This window comes from Mus musculus, chromosome 11 (assembly GCF_000001635.26).
Source record: "Mus musculus strain C57BL/6J chromosome 11, GRCm38.p6 C57BL/6J".
Lineage (NCBI taxonomy): Eukaryota > Metazoa > Chordata > Mammalia > Rodentia > Muridae > Mus > Mus musculus.
In genome coordinates this window covers 81,882,369-81,904,747 of record NC_000077.6, presented here as the reverse complement: position 1 = coordinate 81,904,747, position 22,379 = coordinate 81,882,369, and the positions used below count along the sequence as shown (strand labels likewise).

At 44.1% G+C, this 22,379-nt stretch overlaps 1 protein-coding gene and 2 long non-coding RNA genes across 3 annotated transcripts in view; 2 read left to right on the top strand and 1 right to left on the bottom strand.

The window, feature by feature from the left end:
* Positions 1 to 22,379, top strand: part of Asic2 (acid-sensing (proton-gated) ion channel 2) — a 1,088,234-nt gene that overhangs the window by 63,649 nt on the left and 1,002,206 nt on the right. The window lies entirely within an intron of this gene.
* Positions 1 to 22,379, top strand: part of Gm46254 — a 41,445-nt gene that overhangs the window by 5,751 nt on the left and 13,315 nt on the right. The gene's annotated exons all lie outside the window — the stretch shown is intronic.
* 5530401A14Rik (RIKEN cDNA 5530401A14 gene) overlaps positions 10,166 to 22,379 on the bottom strand; it is a 33,906-nt gene continuing 21,692 nt past the window's right edge. Inside the window, exons 3-5 of the long non-coding RNA NR_038010.1 lie at positions 14,652 to 14,749; positions 13,890 to 13,958; positions 10,166 to 10,892 (exon numbers count right to left, since the gene is read on the bottom strand). This is a non-coding gene — a long non-coding RNA (RIKEN cDNA 5530401A14 gene). The remainder of the gene's footprint in view (positions 10,893 to 13,889; positions 13,959 to 14,651; positions 14,750 to 22,379) is intronic.

Genomic DNA, 22,379 nt, shown 5'->3' with positions numbered 1-22,379 from the left:
TATGGCAGTGACACGATTAAGGTTTGGGTGGGGCCCACAGTGAGGCTAGTGAACTCAGGACTTCATCCTGAAAGACCCAGGTCGACGGCGAATGAGCAGATCTGGGAGCTGCCTTGTAGGAAAGGCTGGATAGTTCAACACTAGCCCTGGCTCTGGAATCTCTATAACTAAAACACAGTGAATGATCTAGAAAGTTGGCCCTGGAGACATAGATGAAGGCAGGTGGGAAGCAGAGATGAGCAGAGCGGGTCTGAGAAGGTGTAAGATCAGAGTGTGGCTGAGAGGAGGAGATGAGTCACTGAAGAGAAAATTCTGCCTGTGATCTATCTTCTCTGCAGCAGATGGGGCCGGGGGCTCAGACTGGGCAGGGAGGCACAGAAGGCATATTTTAAGGTATAGAATCGATATTGCGTCTGTCCGTTTTAAATTCGGCTCATTCTTCTAATAAATCAAGTGGAGCTCTGGTGTAAGGCTTGTCATCCTGAAAAAAGCCGGTGGCTCCTCAATTTCCATAGCACATACACTGGTGCTTTAAGGAAAACATAATTACTGAATCCAGAGTGGCCCAGGGCACTTTTTAATATCTGTACACACCTGTCTGTCACCACGGTCTTTAAAAACTCCTTGGAATTTATATAGGACCCACTAATAAGACAGTGCATTATTGCTCATCACTTAGCAGGTGTGTACATGTCAATAGTGTACCTTCCAAAGGGCCTCAACTCTGTCTGCCATGTTACCCATGATATTCAGCACCCAGGACCTTACAGGACGTGGGTTCTCTCTTAACACCAATGCTTTTATTTATTTATTTATTTATTTACTTACTTACTTACTTACTTACTTACTTAGAGATAGGATTTCATGTATGCGTCTTGGGTACCCAGATCACAGGCATGCATGATCACGCCTAGTTTTATGTGGTGCTAGGGTTGGAGCTCAGGGTTTTGTGCATGTTAAGGAAGTATTCTCCCAACTAGACCTGCAGCCCTATAAATGTTCATTTAATAATTGGATATCTGCATACTATGAATATGAACTGAGAGGGACAGGAAAAACATATTTTATCATATCCACAGAGAAAACATTGTTTCCAATTCTAAAGGACAAAGCTTGGCTTGGACAGAGAAAGCAAGGTCCAACTCTGGGCTGTACATTCATCTCAACTATTTTATAACTGTGATCTTGGTTGGTCACATTTTTGCTCTTTGGGAGCTGGTAGAAATTGCAAGCTCCTTTTTCAGGGTTGAGAAAAATAATTCCAGGAACTAACTCATGAAATGCATAGTAAACTCTCTGGAAGGGAAAGCAGAGAGGAGTAGGGGTTGTCTATATGCTTTCAGGAAATATTACTGCACATAACAGGTGAGTGAGCTGAATCGTGGACTCTACAAGCCTGGTACTAGAGTGGGCCTGTGACATTATTCTAATCTGTCTAGAGCAGAAACTGAGCAATGGTGATAAGCTTCTCCTGGAGCCAGGCTATTCTATTTAAAGGACAATGGTTAATCGTTTTCACACACACACACACACACGCACGCACGCACGCACGCACGCACGCACGCACGCACGCTCTCTCTCTCTCTCTCTCTTTCTCTGTTTTATATTTTAGGGTGTTGAAATTCCATGTTTCAAGATACTGACATTCAAACACGGGGCTTAGAGATATATTTTTTTTGTCTGACAAAATGAAAGCGACCCAATGTTGGTTCTCAATTATTATGACTCAACCCCGGCAATAAACAAAGCATTTCCTACGTGGAAAGTGGCTACCCGGTAGTTCCTGATCTTTCTTACTAATGCTTTAATGTGCTGAGAAGGAGGAAGAAGGTGGGTGATACAACCCCTGGACCTAGAAAAAGTTTCCTAAAGCAGTATAGAGAACTTGAGTACAACTTGAGCTGAGAAGGAGGTAGGAAGGTGGGTGATACAACCCCTGGACCTAGAAAAAGTTTCCTAAAGCAGTATAGAGAACTTGAGCACAAACTTGGTGTTTGATTCACAGGAAGGTGTCGCTTGTTATAGGTGGAAAAGCCAGCAGGAGTAAGGACCCATAGGCAGCCATAAGTAAGGTTCAATGAGAAGTGAAACCAGGGGGTTGGGTCATGAGAAAGCAAATGAGGAGCAGAAAGTCCCATGAGATTTTTTTTTTCCTTTCCATCACTTTATTTATTCACTTCACATCCTGATCACAGCCTCCCTCCCAATCCCTTTCTCACACAGCCCCTCCCTTCAGCCCCCTCCCCTCTCCTGTAAGAAGAGGGAGACCTCCCCTGGGTACCACCCCACCTTGTCACATCAATTCACTTCAGGACTAGTCACTTCCTTGACTGAGGCCAGACAAGGCAGCCTAGTTAGGGGAATAGAATCAACAAACAGACAACAGAGTCAGGGACAGCACCTGCATGAAGACCAAGCTGCATATCTGCCATATACGTGCGAGGGTGGGGGTAGCTCGATCCAGCTCTTGGTTGGTGGTTCAGTCTCTGGAAGCCAGGAGAGTGCAGGTTAATTGATTCTGTTGGTCTTCCTGCAGAGTTCCTAACCCCTCCAGGTCTCTCAGTCCTTCTCCCACCTCTTGCACAAGACTCTTGAGCTCTGTCTAATGTTTGGCTGTGGGTCTCTGAATCTGTTTCCGTTGGCTGCGGGTGGAGCTTTTCAATGGACTGTTATGCTAGGCTCTTGTCTGCAGGCATAATCAAGTATCATTAATAGTGTCAGGGATTGGTTCTTGCCCATGGGATAGATTTCAAGTTGGGCTAGTCATTGTTGGCCATGTGAGGTTTTTTTTTTTTTTTTTTTTTTTTTTTAAGCTGGGTTTGCTGCCTTGAAAATATGGTTGAGGAGGGAAGAAACTTAACATTTATTGAATTCCTATGATTATCTCTAATACTCACTACTATCCTGGAACTATTCTTCCCAATTTATATGTGAGGCGACTGAAGCTTATAGGGATAAAAGACGGTGTCAGGGGTAATAGAACTCATAAGTCCCAGAGCCAAGCATGTAGCAAGAATGTTAAGATACAAGAAGTTTTGAGAAGTGCAAATGAAATTTGATGTGAAAAAGTAGGGTAATCCCACTCGGTGAAATCCTAGGCAGAGCCTGCAGGAGAGCAGATGCTCAGGCGAGACTTAGAGCACGAGCTTTGCCTTTCCAGGAAGAAGGGATGTGAGGTGCTGGGTTCCAGAGGATGCCTTCAGCAGTGCCCAGCAAGCTAAAGAATATGTTGATTTCCTGAACCCAGGCACGCCCAACAATTCTGGTGGCATCTGCTCAAATACCTAGTATAGGTTTCAAGAGAAGATGTATATATACATATGGATCTCCATCTCCTTTTTCCCTCCCCCCTCCCTCTCTCCCCTCCTTCTTTCTCCTTCCCTCCCTCCCTCCCTCCTCCCCTCCCTCCCTCGTTTCCTCCTCCCTCCCTCCCTCCCTCTCTTCTTCTTTCCCTCTCCCTCCCTCCTTCTCTTTCTCTGCTCTTTCTGTGTGCCTGTTGTACATTTACATGTGTGCACAGAACAAAGCTTCAATGTGACCGATAGATGGTCTCTTGTTTTTAACTTCTTTGTCTGTTCTAGGAATATCAATTCATCACTAAAACAATCAACCAGTCAACCAGTCACTCACATATGAGGGGCCCAGGTTATCCTGAGTAGATTAATATATGATATCCATTAGGTACCCTCTTCTCACTGTGACCTCTGGATGTTGGTTCTCAAGTTCCAATGTTGTGTCCTGGCCCATGGGGAGCTGATATACTAGATCCTTACATCCCCAGCTCAAATCCAACAAGTCTGAGCTGGGACGATGAAGGCCACTTTGTAACAATTCCTGAGGACTTCAAGTGCATAGTGGCATCTTAACTAAACTCAGAACAGCTTTGTTCCTAAAGGTTGCCACCTCTTTCTGGTGTTGTGCCAGCATTCATATAGAGGCCACTAGGAGTTGCTGGGCAAAGCCTTCCCTAGTTGCATGGCACTGAGACTCTGTTCTTAGTCTTTTTCATAGGAGCCCCTAGCACAGTGGGTGGGAGGCTCTTCAGTGAACAGGGCTGAAGAGAGCATGGGTCTGCCAGCTGATTATGAATAAAAGCCTATCAAAGCTATTAGTCTGATTCGCTCCATCACTAAGAATACAGCTGTGTTTGAAGAAGCCCTGGGTAGCAGCATAGGACCTTGTCTAGCTGGATTCTAAGGTGCTTGGGATCTCTGATGCCTTTATTAACTCTTCTAATCCTGGCTTCCTATGAGCTGTGAGCCCTTCCCTGTTTTCCCTGCCTACCACAGAGATTGTCCCTTCTTCCCTCCAGGTAGCTGTTGAGTGGTCTCCTATTCAGAGAGGAGAGACTGAAGAGACTTGGCCAAGGTTCGAGCTGAGATGTGAGGGAAGTGGAATATGCATAGCCTCTGGAGACAGGTTGTTAGCGTCCAGCTCACCTTTTCTCATCCACTGGGGTGTTCTGAGAGCCGGGAAAGTGGGACTGCAATTATATGTGATTGAGGGAGCAGGGGGCACATGGTCATCACGCTTTGAAAACCCAGGGGCATGATTGACATGCTAATTACATGACCAATGCCCCAATGTTGTGGTGACAACACCATGGAAGGTTATTTTTGATGTCCCTGAAAGTGCATATAGGTTAAGAGGTGCATGCTTCACCTTTGGAGATGCTGTTAATAGTAATATTTAGAAACCATCTTTACAGTGGATAGAAGACTAGGTGGGCAGTTCAATAAAGTCTATGGTCCTGTCTTCCACAAAGGTAACAAACAGCATGTCTTCAGCTCATTGCAGAAGCCATCAGCTCAGGCGTGCATACACTCAGGATGGGATATGTCTTCCATTATCTCCCTCTACATGCAAGAGTTGGAAATCTCCTTAGAGACTCTGATGAAGCAGAAGATGCTTTCAAGTTTTACATGGTCCAGGGCCTCCTTGGAAGGACGGCCTCCTTGTCCCTCTCCCACATAGATGTTACTTAGCCCTGCCAGGCTGGCTGGACTTGACAAACAAAGCTGAGGTGAAAAACTCCTAATAACTCATGTGCAAAGAGGTTAAATTATGCACGCTAGGGGGGCTGGCTCTCTTGCCTCCCTGTGGTTTCAGCCCTGTGACGTTTTTAAGCCACCTCCTTAGGAATCAGCTGCATGTTAGATTTTGAGACACAAAACTCCCTGGATTATATCCTTGGGATTCCTTCAGTGGACACAGAGCATCCCCGGGAGAGGCATTTATTCCATGGGGAATCCAAGAGTCTTCTCTGAGAAGGGGAGAGATTTTCAAGATGAGAAAGAGCTTAGAGGGAAAAGGGAAGGGGAGGGTAAGAGGTGTGTTGTGGGCAGGCAAGGAGACCCAAGTGACTGGGACACGCCGGTCACTCCCTGTGGCTGAGCTAAAAAGACATGCAGGGTCCTTGCAGTGGGGAATTGGGAGGAGGGAACTAGAGAGGCAAAGCATGATTCAGTCTATGTCCCCTGCACATCGCTGAGAGCTTCTAATCTGAAACCCATGGGGAGCTGCTGATTTATTCTGAGCAGAAAAGTGACCTCTTCGGAATTGCATCTTGGAAGTGTCACACAGATGGGAGACAGCAAGTGACCCAAGGGAGGAACAAAGGACAAATGAGCAACTGTAGAGTGATTACAAGAGTCCAGGTGAGGCACGTGGAGGCCCCATCAAGCTGTTGGCATAGTGCCCTCACCTTGTCCCTAGACCGGAAAGCTGCTCCCAGCTAGTCTATACCAGGCTGGTCCATGAGGAACTGCAGTTCTCTAGGCTAAAGCAGGTTTCCTCCACAGTGCACAGAAAGAGAATGTAAGGGACCCTTTCAGATTTGATCTGGAACCTCTTACAAAAGTAGGGCCTGGGGGTTCTCAGGAATGGGGATAGCCCTTTCCTGAATGAAGGAGCACACCCCTGGAGTTTTTCTTTTAAGACTAAGACTTTCTCTAAGGTGAGCAGTATCTAGAGCATTGGGGGCTACTCTCTGCCCCTCCCTCCATTTCTATAGCAATACTGCCCCCTTCTTTCCTCATTGCTTTCTCTCAGATGGTTTCCCAGTGCTTCCAGGGGTGTTAAAGAAGGGAGCTAATTGCCTTCCTATAAATACTAGCCTGAATGAGCTCCCTCCTGGGGCTTCAAGACCTCTGTGGTGGGTGGGCAGTAGTGGGTAGGTGTAATCTACAACAGCAATTCACCAAGATGTTTAATAGTTTCATTCCAGGCCTCTTTGGCTCTGCTGCATCTTCCTTTACCCAATTAACAGAGGACTGGGAAGAAATCAGAGCTAAATGCCAGGCACAGTGCTAGGCTCTAGGAATTTTGTGAATCAGAGCCTGCTTCTGCTTTCAAGGATCCATGGAGTAGAGGAGAAGACAGATCTGCAGCCAACTCACAGTGGATCATGGGAAGAACCCTAGGTCTGCCTGGAGCAGGGATGGAGGATTTTACAAGGTGGGAAAGTTAAGACAGCTGGCAGATAGAGATCAGTAGGGCAGGCTAGACAGAAGGCACAGGCATATGAAGTGCCACCAGAGCTAGCTAGAACTGGCCCTCTGTGACTCTGCCCCAGGATGTCTTGGGAGGAGGGGAACAGGAAAAACACAGTGGCACCCCTGAGTTGTGGGACTTGGTGTCCTGTGGTTGTTGGGAGTCACAGGAGGCTCTTGAGCTGCAGCATGGTCTGATCAGAAACTGCTTAGGGAAGGTCACTCCAGAGGGAGGCTGGGACTGCCCTCCCTCTGGTCACTTAGCCTCATTAGCTCAAACAGGCTGACTTCTTGGAGGTTGGTGCTCAGAGGGAGGTGAGAGCAGTGAACAAGGAATTACAATGAGGACACAATTAACATCTCACAAACAACAGAAATGCAAACACCTCGCTGAAGAGTAGAATTATGCACAAGGGGGAGGGAGGGGAAAAATCTTCCCCTAATAGCTCTCCGACTTTCATTAGTTCTGACAGTGAAGGCTGCACCGTCCTGTGTTCCATGGCAACTGTTTCCAGGAAGAGCAGCCCAGAGGAGGCAGGCTCTGAGACTTTCAATCAGTCTGAAAGCTTAGCCAGACAAAACGCCTTGTCGCTAGCTTCACAGCCTCCTTGGGCGCAGAAGGGAGAGAGAATGACGTTGGCAAACACTCACAGAGGTTATCTGATGGGACGCATCCAAGGCTGCATCCTTTCTGAGGATGTATTATAGGGAAGGACACAGGGCCAGAGATTCCTGCTTCATCAGGACCAAGGCCTGTGGCAAAAACAGAGATCAGAGAAAGGGCAAGGATGGCTCCAAGCTGTGGGATCCTCTCCATCCCTCTGGGAAGAGCTCAGACACCTCTGCAACTGTGAACTGTCCTGAGGTAGCAGAGATGAAGATTTCTGGAACAGGGCTTAGGTTAGATCTTAATTGCAGATGTTCCCCCACTAACTGGGCTATCCCAGACAGCATATATCTTTTCTCTGGGGTTCACTGCATGTCCCATGGGTCTCAGGAGGATAATCAAGACAGCTTCTAGAAAGGCCTAGTTGCAGAATCGGCTCTTAGTAGGGAGGTGTTGATCTTCTGCCCTCTTGTTTTGCTCCTGTGTTTAGAGTCTGACTAGGTGAAATAGATGCATAGTCCAGCATCTAAAGACTTCACATTCAGTTCCAGCTTGCAGACAGGTGCCTGTAGTAGCCTCACCCACTCTTTCTACTTTCCCTTTCTTCCTTTTCCAGACTTACCTCCAAGTCCCCCTTCTCAATGATTCCTGCTTCATTGACTATATAGCACAAGGATGTCATAGGAGGGGCGAGGGAGCAAGTGACTTAGCTCTGTCCCTCAGTGCGTTAGAAAGGTCAACTGTACTTTAGTGTTCTTAGGACTCTGAGACCTATTAACAGTCAAAATGTTCAGAATTTGGACCAGGGGAACACACACTAGTTTGTTTGGCCACATGGGATGACACTCACAGACAACACCCCCCCAGGGCTCTGTTCTTCATCAAACAACTCTGTACTGAGGGTCTACTGTATCAAGAGATCCCGTGGCTCACCCCAAAACCCGGCTCTCATGAGCTTGCTGGTAGGTAAAGGAGGGAGATGGTCATAAAACAGAGGCATGATGCGGGGAGAGACGAAGCAGGATGTGATCCGAGCATGGGCAAAGAAGAGGAGTGGGAGGTAAGAGGAAGAAGAGAGGGATGGAAGAGGACTGGACGTGTCCATGAAGGAGGAAAGCTGTGGTTTGAAGCTGGGTGGTATGAGACCTCACGAGAAAGCTGCTCTCAGTAGACTGTCAAGAGTCAAAGTCTGGATAAGTCTTCAGGCAAAGGGGACTCAGTGCAAAAACTTCGAGGTTGGGAATGATAGGCTGCTCAAGGGATGACAGGGGAGCAACACAGGTGTCACACTGCAGGGGTCTGCACTGGGTGGATTGATGTCAGTTTTCTCTATGTGGTGCTGTGTTAATTACCAAATATTGGAAGGGGCTACTTTCTCCTACTAGTCAACCATAACTGCATACTCTCTTACAAGATTCAAGTCTCATTCAAATAAAGACTTTTTTTTTAATTACGTATTTTCCTCAATTACATTTCCAATGCTATCCCAAAAGTCCCACCCCCCCCCCCACTCCCCTACCCACCCATTCCCATTTTTTTGGCCCTGGCTTTCCCCTGTACTGGGGCATATAAAGTTTGCAAGTCCAATGGGCTTCTCTTTCCAGTGATGGCCGACTAGACCATCTTTTGATACATATGCAGCTAGAGTCAAGAGCTCTGGGGTACTGGTTAGTTCATAATGTTGTTCCACCGATAGGGTTGCAGATCTCTTTAGCTCCTTGGATACTTTCTCTAGCTTCTCCATTGGGGGCCCTGTGATCCATCCAATAGTTGACTGTGAGCATCCACTTCTGTGTTTGCTAGGCCCCGGCCTAGTCTCACAAGGGACAGCTATATCACGGTCCTTGCAACAAAGGCTTGCTAGTGTATGCCATGGTGTCATAGTTTGGAGGCTAATTATGGGATGGATCCCTGGATATGGCAGTCTCTAGATGGTCCATCCTTTTGTCTCAGCTCCAAACTTTGTCTCTGTAACTCCTTCCATGGGTGATTGTTTCTAATTCTAAGAAGGAGCAAAGTGTCCACACTTTGGTCTTCGTTCTTCTTCAGTTTCATGTGTTTTGTATCTTGTACCTTATATCTCACTATACTAAGTTTCTGGGCTAATATCCACTTATCAGTGAGTACATTTCATTTGAGTTCTTTTGTGATTGGGTTACCTCACTCAGGATGATGCCCTCCAGGTCCATCCATTTGCCTAGGAATTTCATAAATTCATTCTTTTTAATAGCTGAGTAGTACTCCATAGGATTGCAAGCTCGTACAACCACTCTGGAAATCAGTCTGGCGGTTCCTCAGAAAATTGGACATAGTATTACCGGAGGATCCCGCAATACCTCTCCTGGGCATATATCCAGAAGATGTCCCAACCGGTAAGAAGGATACATGCTCCACTATGTTCATAGCAGCCTTACTTATAATAGCCAGAAGCTGGAAAGAACCCAGATGCCCCTCAACAGAGGAATGGATACAAAAAATGTGGTACATTTACACAATGGAGTACTACTCAAATAAAGACTTTTAAATCAAAAAGTATTTGAAATCCACCAATGGAGTTTTGTGCCAGTGTGGAAACTGAGGCAAATAGAGGGTCAGTTACTTGTTCAAGACCATAAAGCTGGTGGAAGAGATTGAATTCATACTAAGGACTTCTAGACAGGAATCTGTTCCCCAGGGCTCTGGCTCAGAAAGGTCTTGGTAGTCTGACTCAAGGTTTGTGATACAGAGTTCATTTGGGGGTCCCAACCACCTGGATCCCTCAGACTCCTTTCATTCTGCCCATTTGAACCTCTAAAACAGCCATGAGACCATGAGCCATCTCTGTGAACATGACTGCTTCCAGCTCGACTTCTGTTTGATAAAACCACACATTGACACCTTAAGCCACAGTGCATCCTTTGTCCTTCTATGACCCTCAAAGCTATGCTTCCCTGAGACAGGTCACCCCATTTTCCTGAGTCAGTGTCTCTTGCTTCCTATATGCTAAGAGAAATTAGCCATCCAGGGACTAGGCTAGGGTGGACTTCAATAATGTAAAGTGTATCTTACAGCAATGTCTGACACAGGCAAGGTGATCAATGAAAGTTTATTGAGTAAATAAATCAGGATAGTCTTTGGAGACATATATGTCCATGGACCTGCTTACCCTATCCATAAAGAAATAGTCCTAGAACATAACAATCAATGTATGGGCTTTATAATAAAGAAAACACAGCTGTAAAGCACATCGAAACACTGGTACTTGTTAAATGGTAAGAACTAGCTGGTGGGATCATTGGAATTAAGTTGCATACAGTGATCAATAGTGCAGTGTCCTTGGGATCCACTCTTGGGAATCATAGACAGAGACTCTCCTGCAGAGCTTGACAGTCAGTAGGTTTGCCAGTTCCTCCACCTTCCCCAAGAGCTTCCTATTCAATAGGATGGGATGAGGCCAGTGCTCTCATTTCTGAATGAGTTCTAAGGTAATGCAGAAACTTCTTGCTGGGAGGTGAAAAGCCAGGGTCTAAGAGCAAGTTGAGGTTCGTGCAAACTGAAGAAACAGTAGACCTCCAGGCTGGCTGTATGGACAATCCAGATGGAGACATTTTTGGAAACCATCCCCTGAAGACAGCCTGTTCCCTAGTCCAAGGAGTTAGCTGATGTTTGTACACTTGGGTGACCAGCTACTCTCCCTCCAGCTCTGCCCCAGGTATTGGGACTCAGTTCGATAACAAGCTGTGGGCATATAGATGCTTCCTCTTCTGTCTGCCTCTTTCCATACATATTTCGTCTAACTGGATAGCTTCTAGACTCTAGATAGAAGAGAATCTAATAAATTATAAGATGCTAATGAATACAAACAAGAAAACAGAAATACAGATAAATATAAAGCCAAAAGCACCATTTCTAGGTTTTGGAAGTCTTCCCAGGATTTCTAAGAGATAGCTGTCATTCTCAGAGCATTATGAATCCCTATACATGAAATTCTCCCCATGCAAATAAATAGATTCTTTATCAGCTACACAGTAAATTCCACAGACTTTCAGCATTCTACAGTCAGGCATTCTGAATCTGAATGACTGAGCTCCAATCTTTATGAGATGATAGCGAAATAACTAATTCTCCCTGTTCCCTTGCTATGCTAGGGATATGACCTGAGTCTCAAGGGTCCATGTGCAGGGAGTTTGCTTCTCAGAATGTTGTTGTTGATGGGGTGGTACCTTCAAGGGGTGGAACCTATTGGGAGTCCCTTAAATACTGGGGTGTGACCTCCAAAGAGATTGAGGCATTTCTTTCAGAAGACTGGATATTTTAGGGGAGATTCTTGTTTTAAGGCTCAATTCTGGTCCCTCGCCTCTCCCCTCTGATTTTCTGTATCAGGACATGATTACTTGCTCCAGAAGGCAGGGCTGTCTTTGCCATGTACTACCATGTGATGTAGCCAACAATCCTCACTGTCCTTGGCCCTCTCAAACTGGAAACTAAATAAATCTTTTTCTTCTGAAGTGAACTACCTCATATATTTCAATGTGGTGACCAAAGGTTGACAGAACATCCCTGAACTTTCCTTTCATATTTTGCTTCTCAAAAGTTTCTTCTAGTTGAAAAACTCTGGGACTCTTATGAATTACCTAAGACTCTGATAAGCTCATAAACATCTATTTCTACCTTAAACCAGGTTTTGGTAAACTATAGTCTGTGAGCCAAATATAGCCTATGGAATGCTTTTGTAAATAAAACTTTATTGGAACAGACACAAACTTTTACTTCTGTAGTGTCTGTGACTGCTTTGCAGGGGCTGATGGTAAGGTTAATTAGTTGCAACAGACGATGTTGCCTGCAGAGCATTTTAATGTTTAATGTTTACATTTATACCATTGCTCTCTCTGTTGTCTTAACTCATATTCCAATCATCTGTGCTCCCTGAGAAAGGTGACCAGATCCCACACTCTCTCACATTCTCTTGGCAAGCCCCTGTTCTCTGCTCTGAGACTGTATTCCTCGATTTTCTTTATCTGTTCATCTTCCCTGCATCTCCATGTCTATCACGCTCTCTCTTTGCAACCACAAAGTCCAATGTCAGAGCACACAGAGGTTATATTGAAGGACCTTCCTTGGAGTTCTTCATTAACTCCTCCAAATGGAAAGCAACCTACATGTCCAGAAATAGAAAACAGGTTAAAAAGTCTACAGAGAGACTATAGACTCTGACATATTACTGTGTGACAATTGAAATCAATTGCTGGAGAATAGATTTTAGCCTCAGAAAGTTTGTCCACCACAGGAGGGGACGTGTTGAGAAGGTATTCTATGAATCTATTCAGGACAATTCCACTTCTGCAAATAAGTAAATTAATAAATACACAGAAGAATTAATTAAAAAGACGAGAAGGAAATATACAAAGTTTTTATTCCTCTCTGGGTAAAGGGTTATGGGTGACTTTCATTTTGCTATTTTATTAGTTTTTATGTTTTTCATAAGAATGTATTGCTACTAGAACTGGGAGAGGGGAACCAAGTTATTAAAACATTAGTATTGGAGACATAGCTCAGTGGCAGAGAGTTTGACCACAATGCGCAAGAGCCTAAGTTCCATTTTCAGCCTTGCAGAAACAACAATGTTTGGTGGTGGTGGTGGTGGTGGGGTGGCCTTGAAAATTCACCTAGCCTCAGTTTCCTTATCTGAGAAACAGAGAGTGCAGCTCTCCTAGGTTGTTGAACTGATCTTTGAAAAAAAGATTTATTTTTATGTTATGTATGAACGTTTAATCTGCATGTATGTATGCACACTGCATGTGTGCCTGGTGCCCAAGGAGACCAGAAATAGGTACAAGTCTCATGGACAGTTATTTAACCAGGGGCAGTTGTGAGTCCCAGGAACCAAACCTGGTTCCTATGCAAGAACAGCAAGTGCTTTTAACCACCGAGGCATCTTGCCAGCCCTTCATTGAACTTCAAGAATAGACCAATGTGCTGCAAAATGCCCTTCTCCAAAGCAGGATGCTGAAGCATTCAGACCTCAGCAGGGATAGGGAAGCTGTGGGGAGCACCCCATGGAAGCCCACTTGTCACTTGGGGGAAGAGACTGTGTCTAGAGGCTGCAAGGTCTTTTACCACTTGGTGCGGGGGCACGCCTTGGAAAGGAGGCCACCCTGAAGGCCTCAGCTTCATTTCTACATTATGCACAGGGGCTCCTTGTGTTTTATTTTTCACCCAGAATGCACTGTCCTCAGATGGAGTGTCCTGTCTTGACATTCACATTCCCCATCTTCCCACCTGCCTTGTTTTCTCACTGTTTCCTGGCAGCATTTTGCTGGCCACTTCCTTTCTCTTTAAGAGGCTCACCTTGTCCTTCCACAGATTGTTGTTTTTCCTTCCTTGCCAGAATCTTTCTTGTTTCTCTCTGCTTGACTTGCTAACACAATATCTTTGCTTGGGATGATGAGCAATGATTCTGACCTGCTCTCTTCCTCTCTTCTTCCCCCTCTTCTTTGGTAGGCATCCCTACCTCATTTTTTTCCCTTACCATCCATAAAAGTGACAAGAGAGAAGGGGGTGAGGTAGACTATTTCAGGAGATGGTGAAATGACTTTAGGAAGTATTGATAAAGATGGAGAGATGTGAACCTCCTGGAATACAAACAGACACCATGAAGTTTATGCAAGGTGAGGATGATGCATAGAAAGGGATATGGCATGTTCTAAGAGCATGTATCAGTTGAACAATGGGTCTAGAAATCTTGGAGAGTATTCCTGGATATTTCTTAATACCTGGACCAATTACTATCTACCTTACACTCTCTCACTCACCAGCCCACTCTGTGCAGCATTCAGGATTGTTAAGGTTACAGGCCTTTATGTCAGGTGATGTACACGAATCTGAAAGAGGCCAAACAGATACTGACTGGTTTCTGAACTTGTGAGAAGTCTATGACAGTCACCTGCTGCTTCAGAACATTGGAGTTTCAGGGAATCTGTTGAGGCTCAGACCATGGCACTGAAGGGACATCTTCTGGACTTAGAGCAATGGGGATAAAGCCAGCCCTTGATCAACTTTATATCAATGTGATGACAGATTCTGTCTTTGTGGTGTTGTCCTACATGCTCAAGGAACAGGAGACCTCAGTGCTGGAAAGTATCTCTGAAGCAAGGTAGGCATGGTAGATTTCTCAAGGAGTGTCCATGAGAACACTCATGAACCATTTTGTTCTAGACTGAACATGAACCATCTTGGCTCTAGACTGGTGAGAGTTTGTGATGACTAGGAATGATGTTCTTCCTGGCCCTTCTCCCGTGTGTTGGGTGACAGGGAGGAGAGGTTAGAAGCCCCTGTAAGTAGCAGGAGTCACCTTACATCTCTGTATGCACTGGATTCAGGAGGCCTGATGTGTCTCTCCCAGCTCTTGCTGTCTTGGTAGACTCAGCCTTTTCATGGTGTCACTAGCTATGGAGATGTTAAGTTCTGACTTCTGACTTAACCTCTCTTTCTGGACAGTGCGGGCCTACTTGCTTTTAGTTTCTAGAAGGTACCATAACCTACCTAAAACCCAAGAGGGAAGAGGAATTACACACCTGAATGGATAGAGGTTTGAAAATTCTTGCATCTTTCATGAGACATATTATTTCCCCTTCCAAGCTCAAGTTGTAACTGGCAGTTCCCACACGTCCATCTGGGGACAAAAATAGACAGAAAGGCATGGTTTTTACTCTTAAATGGTTATGGGTCCAAAGCCAAGAAATGATGAAAATTTCTCATGAGAAATAGTCTTTACAATGATGCCAGAACACAGTCAGTGGCCAGTGAATGGTGGAGCTTCAAGCCACCTTTCAGTGTTACTTCTTCATTGTAGAAGAAGCAGCTAAGGACCACAGAGAGTTGGGGTATTGCCTAAGGGCACAAGGATATTTAATGACACAGCTGGGATTTGAAAGTACCTTTCTTTGGCTTCTGGATGTTCTCTAGCTTCAGAATTGAATCTTGGAAGCTATAGTAGGTACCCCAAGTAGAAGAGGCTAGTGCCCCTCTTTTTCCAAGAAGTTTCTAGAATCTTCCTATTTTGCATTGTAGGAAATCCCTCAGTCCAAGTAAATCCAGATGGTTACCCCTGGAGTCCTTTCCACCTTTCTTCCCTTGTATTCTTCCCTCATAGTACACTAACTTGTTAACTGCTCATCAAGACCTCCAAGCCACAGAAAGGGCATATGGAAGAACACTGAGAAAAGATGGAACCATTCCTCATCCTTCCCACTGCTACAAGAACGTTATGGCCATTACCAATATTGCATACAGGGGAAGAGGACTATAGGGCCATTCTGTACACTGTCCACTGGGACAAACTGGCTATATCTGTCTTTTGAAAACAGAAATAAATATAATGAGTTGCAAAAGCAAGCAATTCATGTCGATTATTAAATAAATCAAACAATGGAGATATATGTTAGCTAAAAAACAGAATATCTTCAAAGACATTGACCTTTGCCCCATAATTAGATGCTTATTCTTGGAGATAATTTGGTCTGTCTACTTGTTATGTACCAATCATGTAACTCTCTGTCATCTGACCATCTCAACATGCCGACATGATGTTGTTTATTAGATACGTACATGTTATTAAAATCTAATCATAAGAGCCACATTACTTCGCAATCAACATTTTTCTTTAACAATACATCATGAACATCTTGCCTCATTAGTCCTTTAGCGATTACCCCATCCTTCATAATGGTTGCATATTATCCTATTGTGTGATCTACCCTAATTTATTTAATCATTCCTATTTTTAAAGACAACTGGGCTATTTCCATATTTTAAAATCATAAACAGAGCATTTTGCACACTGTCAATAATCTCCTTCATATGCTTCTTTAGAAATAAAGTATTGGATCAAAGTATCCATACTTACAATTGTTATGCCATGTGCCCTAGGAAAGGCTATTCTGCTGTATACTCCCAGACTTTGAGACTACTAATTACCCACATGCTCACTAGTCATGGATATACCTGGTCTAAATCGTTTACCAAGCTGATGGACACGAAATTAATTCATTGCGTTTTAAAAGTTGCTTTGCTTTGCTTTGCTTTTCTGTGGGGATGTGAACCTTTTTCAAGCATCTCTTGGCTATGTGTGTTTCTACCTGAGGTATGTGCTTGTGTGTACCTTAGCCTCAGCATACGTGCACAGCACAAAGAAGAGCTTCAGGAAGTACATTATGACCATGCTACTGCCTAGTCTACCAAAGAAACCTTTATTAGTTGTCTGCTGTGTACTGGGTATAAGATTGTATGGCTTTAGATACAAAGACACAAAACACAATGTTCCCATTCTGAAATGTTTTTAAAGTTTATCATGAGAGTCAAACATAGCCCACTGGAAGATATGACGTGGCTAGCCAGTGCTGGGGCTTGAGAACAGCAGGGGCTCAGCTTTTAGTTCTAAATTGAGATGAGATGCTGTGAGGTCATTTTAGTTCTCTGTTATTTGATGCTGGGTAGCTGTTTCAGAGCTGAACCCCAATAATAAACAGTCTTGCCTACTCCAGTGAGTCAAAGGCACTGGTAGATATTTTCTCTGTGGTCTTGCGACTTCTAATTTCAAGTTTTCTGGAAATGTTAGCAGCAACTCACATCTCCATCCATAGCTACTCCAAGGCCATCCATCCACCTCATCCCCCACCCTCCCACACACAAGTAGATTCTTCAGAACACTGCATTAACAATGGATATGGTAAGCAGAGATGTCTCCACCAGGCCATGAGTCTATGACAGCTGGAATTGTGGTGGGTATCTTGGAAGATACCAGAATGGTGATGTACACAGTGTCTGTCCTTGAAACAGTTGGACTGACTTTAGAGAAATGTCCTAGCACAGTATATAGAAAAATGGAAGTATGAATCCCAAATACAAGCTTAATGATCGAATAAATGACTTACTGAATGCATATACAGTTTTATTCAGAGTGAAACCACTCACCTGTGGTTCTTTCTGAGAAGAAGTAAAGAATCCAATGATCACACATTGCTAATCTGTCCAGTCACATCCTTGACATTCCCCTAGGGTCCTTAAATGATTCAGCAATGCATTCAAGGTTGCCTTACTTTGGGTTATATTTTCAAAATAATGGGTTTTTTTAACCTCTAGATCTGTCTGGATCCCAGGTGAAGATGAGACACTCAGAGAATTCTAGTTTCTGTGTAGCTTGGGGGATCTGGTGGGAAGATCAAAGGCATTCATAGAGGACCTGCTGGGAAAGTATCAGTAGATACTTTGGAAGATGATCTGGGATATGGAAGTAAAAGTTAAAAGATATGGGTTGATGGGTAGAGGGCCAAGCTATAATTTATATCAGCTATAGCCTTCAATCTATATTACTAATGAGTGTCTACTTCAGGGCAGAGTCTTCAACCTTTACATTGTTTGGGGCAGAAACATCAACATTGTGAGCAGTAGAAAATATCTGCACTGCTCTGTGGGCCCAGACTTCTGACAATGATGATTATCACCCACAGCACTCCATCCTCCCTGCCAGCCCTGAATAGTTAGGTCTCATAGTTTCTCAGTGCATAACATTCCAAGGGGTATTAGAATTTTCAAGATTTGGCCCATGAAATACAGCCCATATTCCATCTATCTTAGTTATTTTTGTTATGACACAACACTATGAGCAAAAAGCAACTTGGGGAGAAAAGGGCTTATTTCATCTTATAACTATCAAGCAACACTCTATCACCGAGGAAAGTCAAGACAGAAACCTGGAGTCAGGAACTGAAACAGAAATCATGGAGGAACACTGCTTACTGGCTTGCTCAGGCTGCTTTCTGATACCACTCAGGACCACCTGTCAAAGGCTGATACATCCCCAGTGCACTAGGCACTCTCATATTAATCAAGAATATGTCCCACAGACTTGCCTATAGGCCAATCTGATGGAGGCGTTTTCTCAATTAAGAGTCCTTCTTCTTCCAAAATGGCTCTAACGTATGTTCAGTTGACATAAAGCAAGGATACCAGGACGATACCCTTCTACCAGATTGTGAGGTAGGAAGCCTGGATCTGGACATAGTGGAGTCAGAGTGACAGGTCAACACTGGCCAGCCTTTTCTCTGAGCTCCAGGTTCCACACACCTCCTTCACATCCATTCGTAGATGCCTCTGCCCTTGTGAAATCAAATCTTTTGAGAGAGAATCTTACTTTGTTACCCAGATTGGCCTTAAACTATTGATCTTAGCTCATAACTTTGCCTCCCAAGTACATGGACTACAGGTGTGTACCACCATATCTGGCTCCTCCTCACTTTCTCAAGGTCTGTAAAAGGTTCCAAAATATGCCTCCTTGAGTCATCCTAACTACCTACTAGTTGCCCTTGTTTTTCCCATTCTCTTATTCCTGACTCTTCTGCATCAGAAAGTGTTATTGATTATACTTACCAGTTTTAGGCGTCAATCATCCCTCTCCAATCATACTATAGCTTTTACTTAGCATATGTCATGATAAGTTACCTCAGCCATTTCAGTTGCCCCCTAATCTAGATGCTTAAAAATCATAATTCAATCCCACTCCTAGGTATTAATCCCAATGACAGGAACATATGTCTATAGGAATCATCATGTCATACTTATGCAGGTTCACTCATACTTGCCAAACTTTGGAGGTAATCCAAATGTCCATAAAAAATTAATAGAAAAGCTTGTTGTATATTAATACAGTATAATAGTATTCAGCTAAAAAGTAAAAAGGCAAACTGCTGATACATACACCATTTACAGACCTCAAATTCATTATGCAGAAAGAAAGAAGGAAAACACAGAATTGATTTCTGTTGCTGTAATAAAAAATGGTGACTAAAAGCAACTAAAGAGAGGAACAGTTTGTTTGGCTTCTGTTTCCCTGTTAGAATACATCACTGGGGGGGGGGGGGGGAAGACATGCAGAAACCCAAGGTAGGAAACAGAGGCAGGGAATCAGGAACCATGGAAGAAGGTTGTTTGCTGGATCCATCTTAGTCTCGATCTCTGGTTCGTGTTTAACTTGTCATCTTATATAGCCAAAAACTATCTGCCTAGGAATGGTGATGCCCACAGTGGGCTGTGTCCTTCTGCATCAAATAATAATCAACACAATCCCCTACAGACATGTTTATAGGTCAACTAGACCTAGACAATGTCTCAATTAAGGCTTGCCCTCTCAGATTACTCTAGGCTGTGTCTAGTTGGCAGACAAGGCTAACCAGGACACAGAGAAAAATAAAATGGTAAGAGTGCATGAATGTCAGTTTTCAGAACAAGAAAAAAACCGACATCAGATATGAGGTAAGAATAGTCATTGTCTCCTGGGTTGGAGAACTAGGGAGGTGTTGACAAAGCAGAACTTGAAGGAACTTTCTGAGGAGGGGAAGGTGTTCTGTGATAGCAATGTGATCTTCATTTGTCAAAATAATGCAGCCAAAATTAGTTCATTACACTGAAGTAAGTTTTGCCTCAACAAAGCAAAAAATGTAACTATAAAAAAGTATAAACAATGTGGGAGGGTAGTGAGTGGGTGGATACAGGAATGGTAGGCTGTGAGACGTTGTTGAACTCAGTGATGGGCAAAGGGTGTTCCTGCTACTATTTTGATGACGTTGGGTGTGCTTTGGAATTTTCCATAATGTTATTTTAAAGTATAAATCAAAGCATGCCTCTTTGCATCTTAAATCTATTGAACAGTTTCCTGTCACCTATAAAATAAATCTGAACTACATGTGGCAGTTGTGCACAATCTAGCTGCTGAGATGTGTACTGTCTTCTTCTTCTCATCCCTTACTGGACTCTTGTTCCCATGGACTATGAAAGAAACACACACATAGGCCAAGAGCCATTCTGATGGGCTTCTCTAGTCTTAACATGGTTTCCCTTTTCAAGTTGTTAAGCCTCCAGGAAGTCTGCCCATTGGGAAAGACTGGGTCCCTTGCTTGTCTGTCTCCTCACTAGGAGATGGAGTCGATGAAGAATGGAATAAGATACCTATTAGCTGTCACCTTACGTAGAATTCTTCAGTCATCTCAATTTATGGAGCTCTGGTTATGCACATATTTTCTGTGTTGTTTTTACTGGCACTGGGGACCCCAGTCTATTTTAAGTCTATGGGACCGAGCAGGTAGAATTGGAGCTTATGTCCCATAGGGCAAAATAGGTGCTGTGGCATGTTTTGAGTTAATCTGGTGAATGAGTTTGGGGGATCTGACACTTTGGGAGTCTTCTCAGGAAAGCTGGGACTGAAGAGGAAGCTGCCAGGCTGGATTGGACAGCCAGTCTTTATGCTGGGTTGGAAGGGATCCATGCATTCTACACACATTGCCTGGAAAGAGCAATGAATTACAAGCCAGCGTATACAAATCTTGTCTTGGTCCTGCACTATGTTTCATAGCTCTGGGCACATAACAGGCTCTCTGTGCTTTGCATTCCTCATGCTTCAGAAGACATCATTGATATCAATGTTTCCTAAATGAAATAATATAGTAGTTCATAAATAGTTTGAGAGAGGGAAATGAAATACAGAATGAGGAATGGAAGAACGGGTTCAGATACTGTTAGTATAGCAAGAAGATGAAGAGTAGGAGGAACCATTTGGCTAGTCAGCACATGTATGAGCTGTTAGGAAATAGGAGTAATGCATGCTAAGGTTATTTGCAGCATTCTGTGTCAAGAGACTCAGCTTACTGCTCTTTATGTCCCAGGCAAGTTTCAGAAGTGCACAGTCAACAAAGTCCACGGGAAAGTGCTCAGGTCAGAGTCACTAGCTGTTAACGTTCTCAACACTCTAGGTTAGAAGAAACAAAGGTAAACAATGGAGGATGAAGGTCTTGTGTGTCCCTTCATCCTTGTCATGACATAGAGAGGAGGGGTGTTGGGCACAGAGAGAAGAGCATGCCAATATTATGTGCTGGTTGCTTACAACTGTCTTAGATTCATTCGAATCCGTAGACCTTAAAGATGGCCATCTTCCAATGCCAGTGTCTGTGCATGCTTAAGTAGGTAGGCTGCAGAGCCAGATGGCTTGGGTCTGAACAATTAAAATTTTCCCACCTCAGTGCTGTTTGACTTTGAATTCACTACTTAATGTCACCTTGGATCAAATTCCATTCTTACTCTTATTCCACACTACAACCATGGCATAGGATCACTGGACAGACTACATGGGGGAAATGTGGGTAAAATGTTTAGTGAGCAGCCTGACAGACAGTGTGCACTCAGCAAATGCCACCCATTATGAAGATGGCTAATGCTGTGGCATATTACCTAAGTGGAAGCAATCATGATGCAGGCTTTGCATATAATCTGGGAAATCATTTTGTTCTCTTCCCAACACTATATTTATCATCAAAAGTACCAAACATCACCCAGCACTGCACATTCAGAGGGCAGCATGGTATGATGCACCAGCTAAGGGCTGGGAGGCTATTTCTGTTGTCTTCAGCCCAGGAAGCTCTTAGAGTGCCTGATTTTTATGAGTGTGTAAAATGCCTTGAGGACACATTAAACTTAATATATGACCATAATAACAATGGAGCCACCAGCCTTAGAGAAATACAGAGAGAAGCAACAACCAGGGAGAACAAAATTTGAAGCATAAAGCATGGGCAGGGAAAGTGTTTCCACAGGTGGTGGACACAGGCAGCAGGGAGATGCAAGGCAGAGGCTACATCACACAGCTCGGAGCAGCAAGCCCCTCGTGGAAGGTCTCTTGTCTGTCTCTCTATGTTCAATGCAGAAGGAAGAAGTGAGAACAGACCCAGGAGAGGCAAGTGACGGAAGAGAGGGGCAATGAGGACTGGGAACTATAGCTCACAGCATCTTCATTCCTAGGGACAGGGAAGGCAGAAGAGTTGAATTGAGTTCAGTTATAGAAGAGGGCGGCAGTGGAGATATTCAGTGCCTTGTTTGGTCCATTTCCCATGCCATGTCATTAAGGGTGATCCTTATCATGGTGCACGTGGAGTCAGACTTCCCAGGAGCAGTCTTCACAGAGCTGGGGTATTCTGGGCATTTGGATGACAGCATATTCCAGTCAGAGGAATGGTATCTGTCTTAGTCAGGGTTTCTATTCCTGCACAAACATCATGACCAAGAAGCAAGTTGGGGAGGAAAGGGTTTATTCAGCTTACACTTCCATACTGCTGTTCATCACCAAGGAAGTCAGGACTGGAACTCAAGCAGGTCAGGAAGCAGGAGCTGATGCAGAGGCCATGGAAGGATGTTACTTACTGGCTTGCTTCCCTTTGCTTGCTTAGCCTGCTCTCTTATAGAACCCAAGACTACCACTC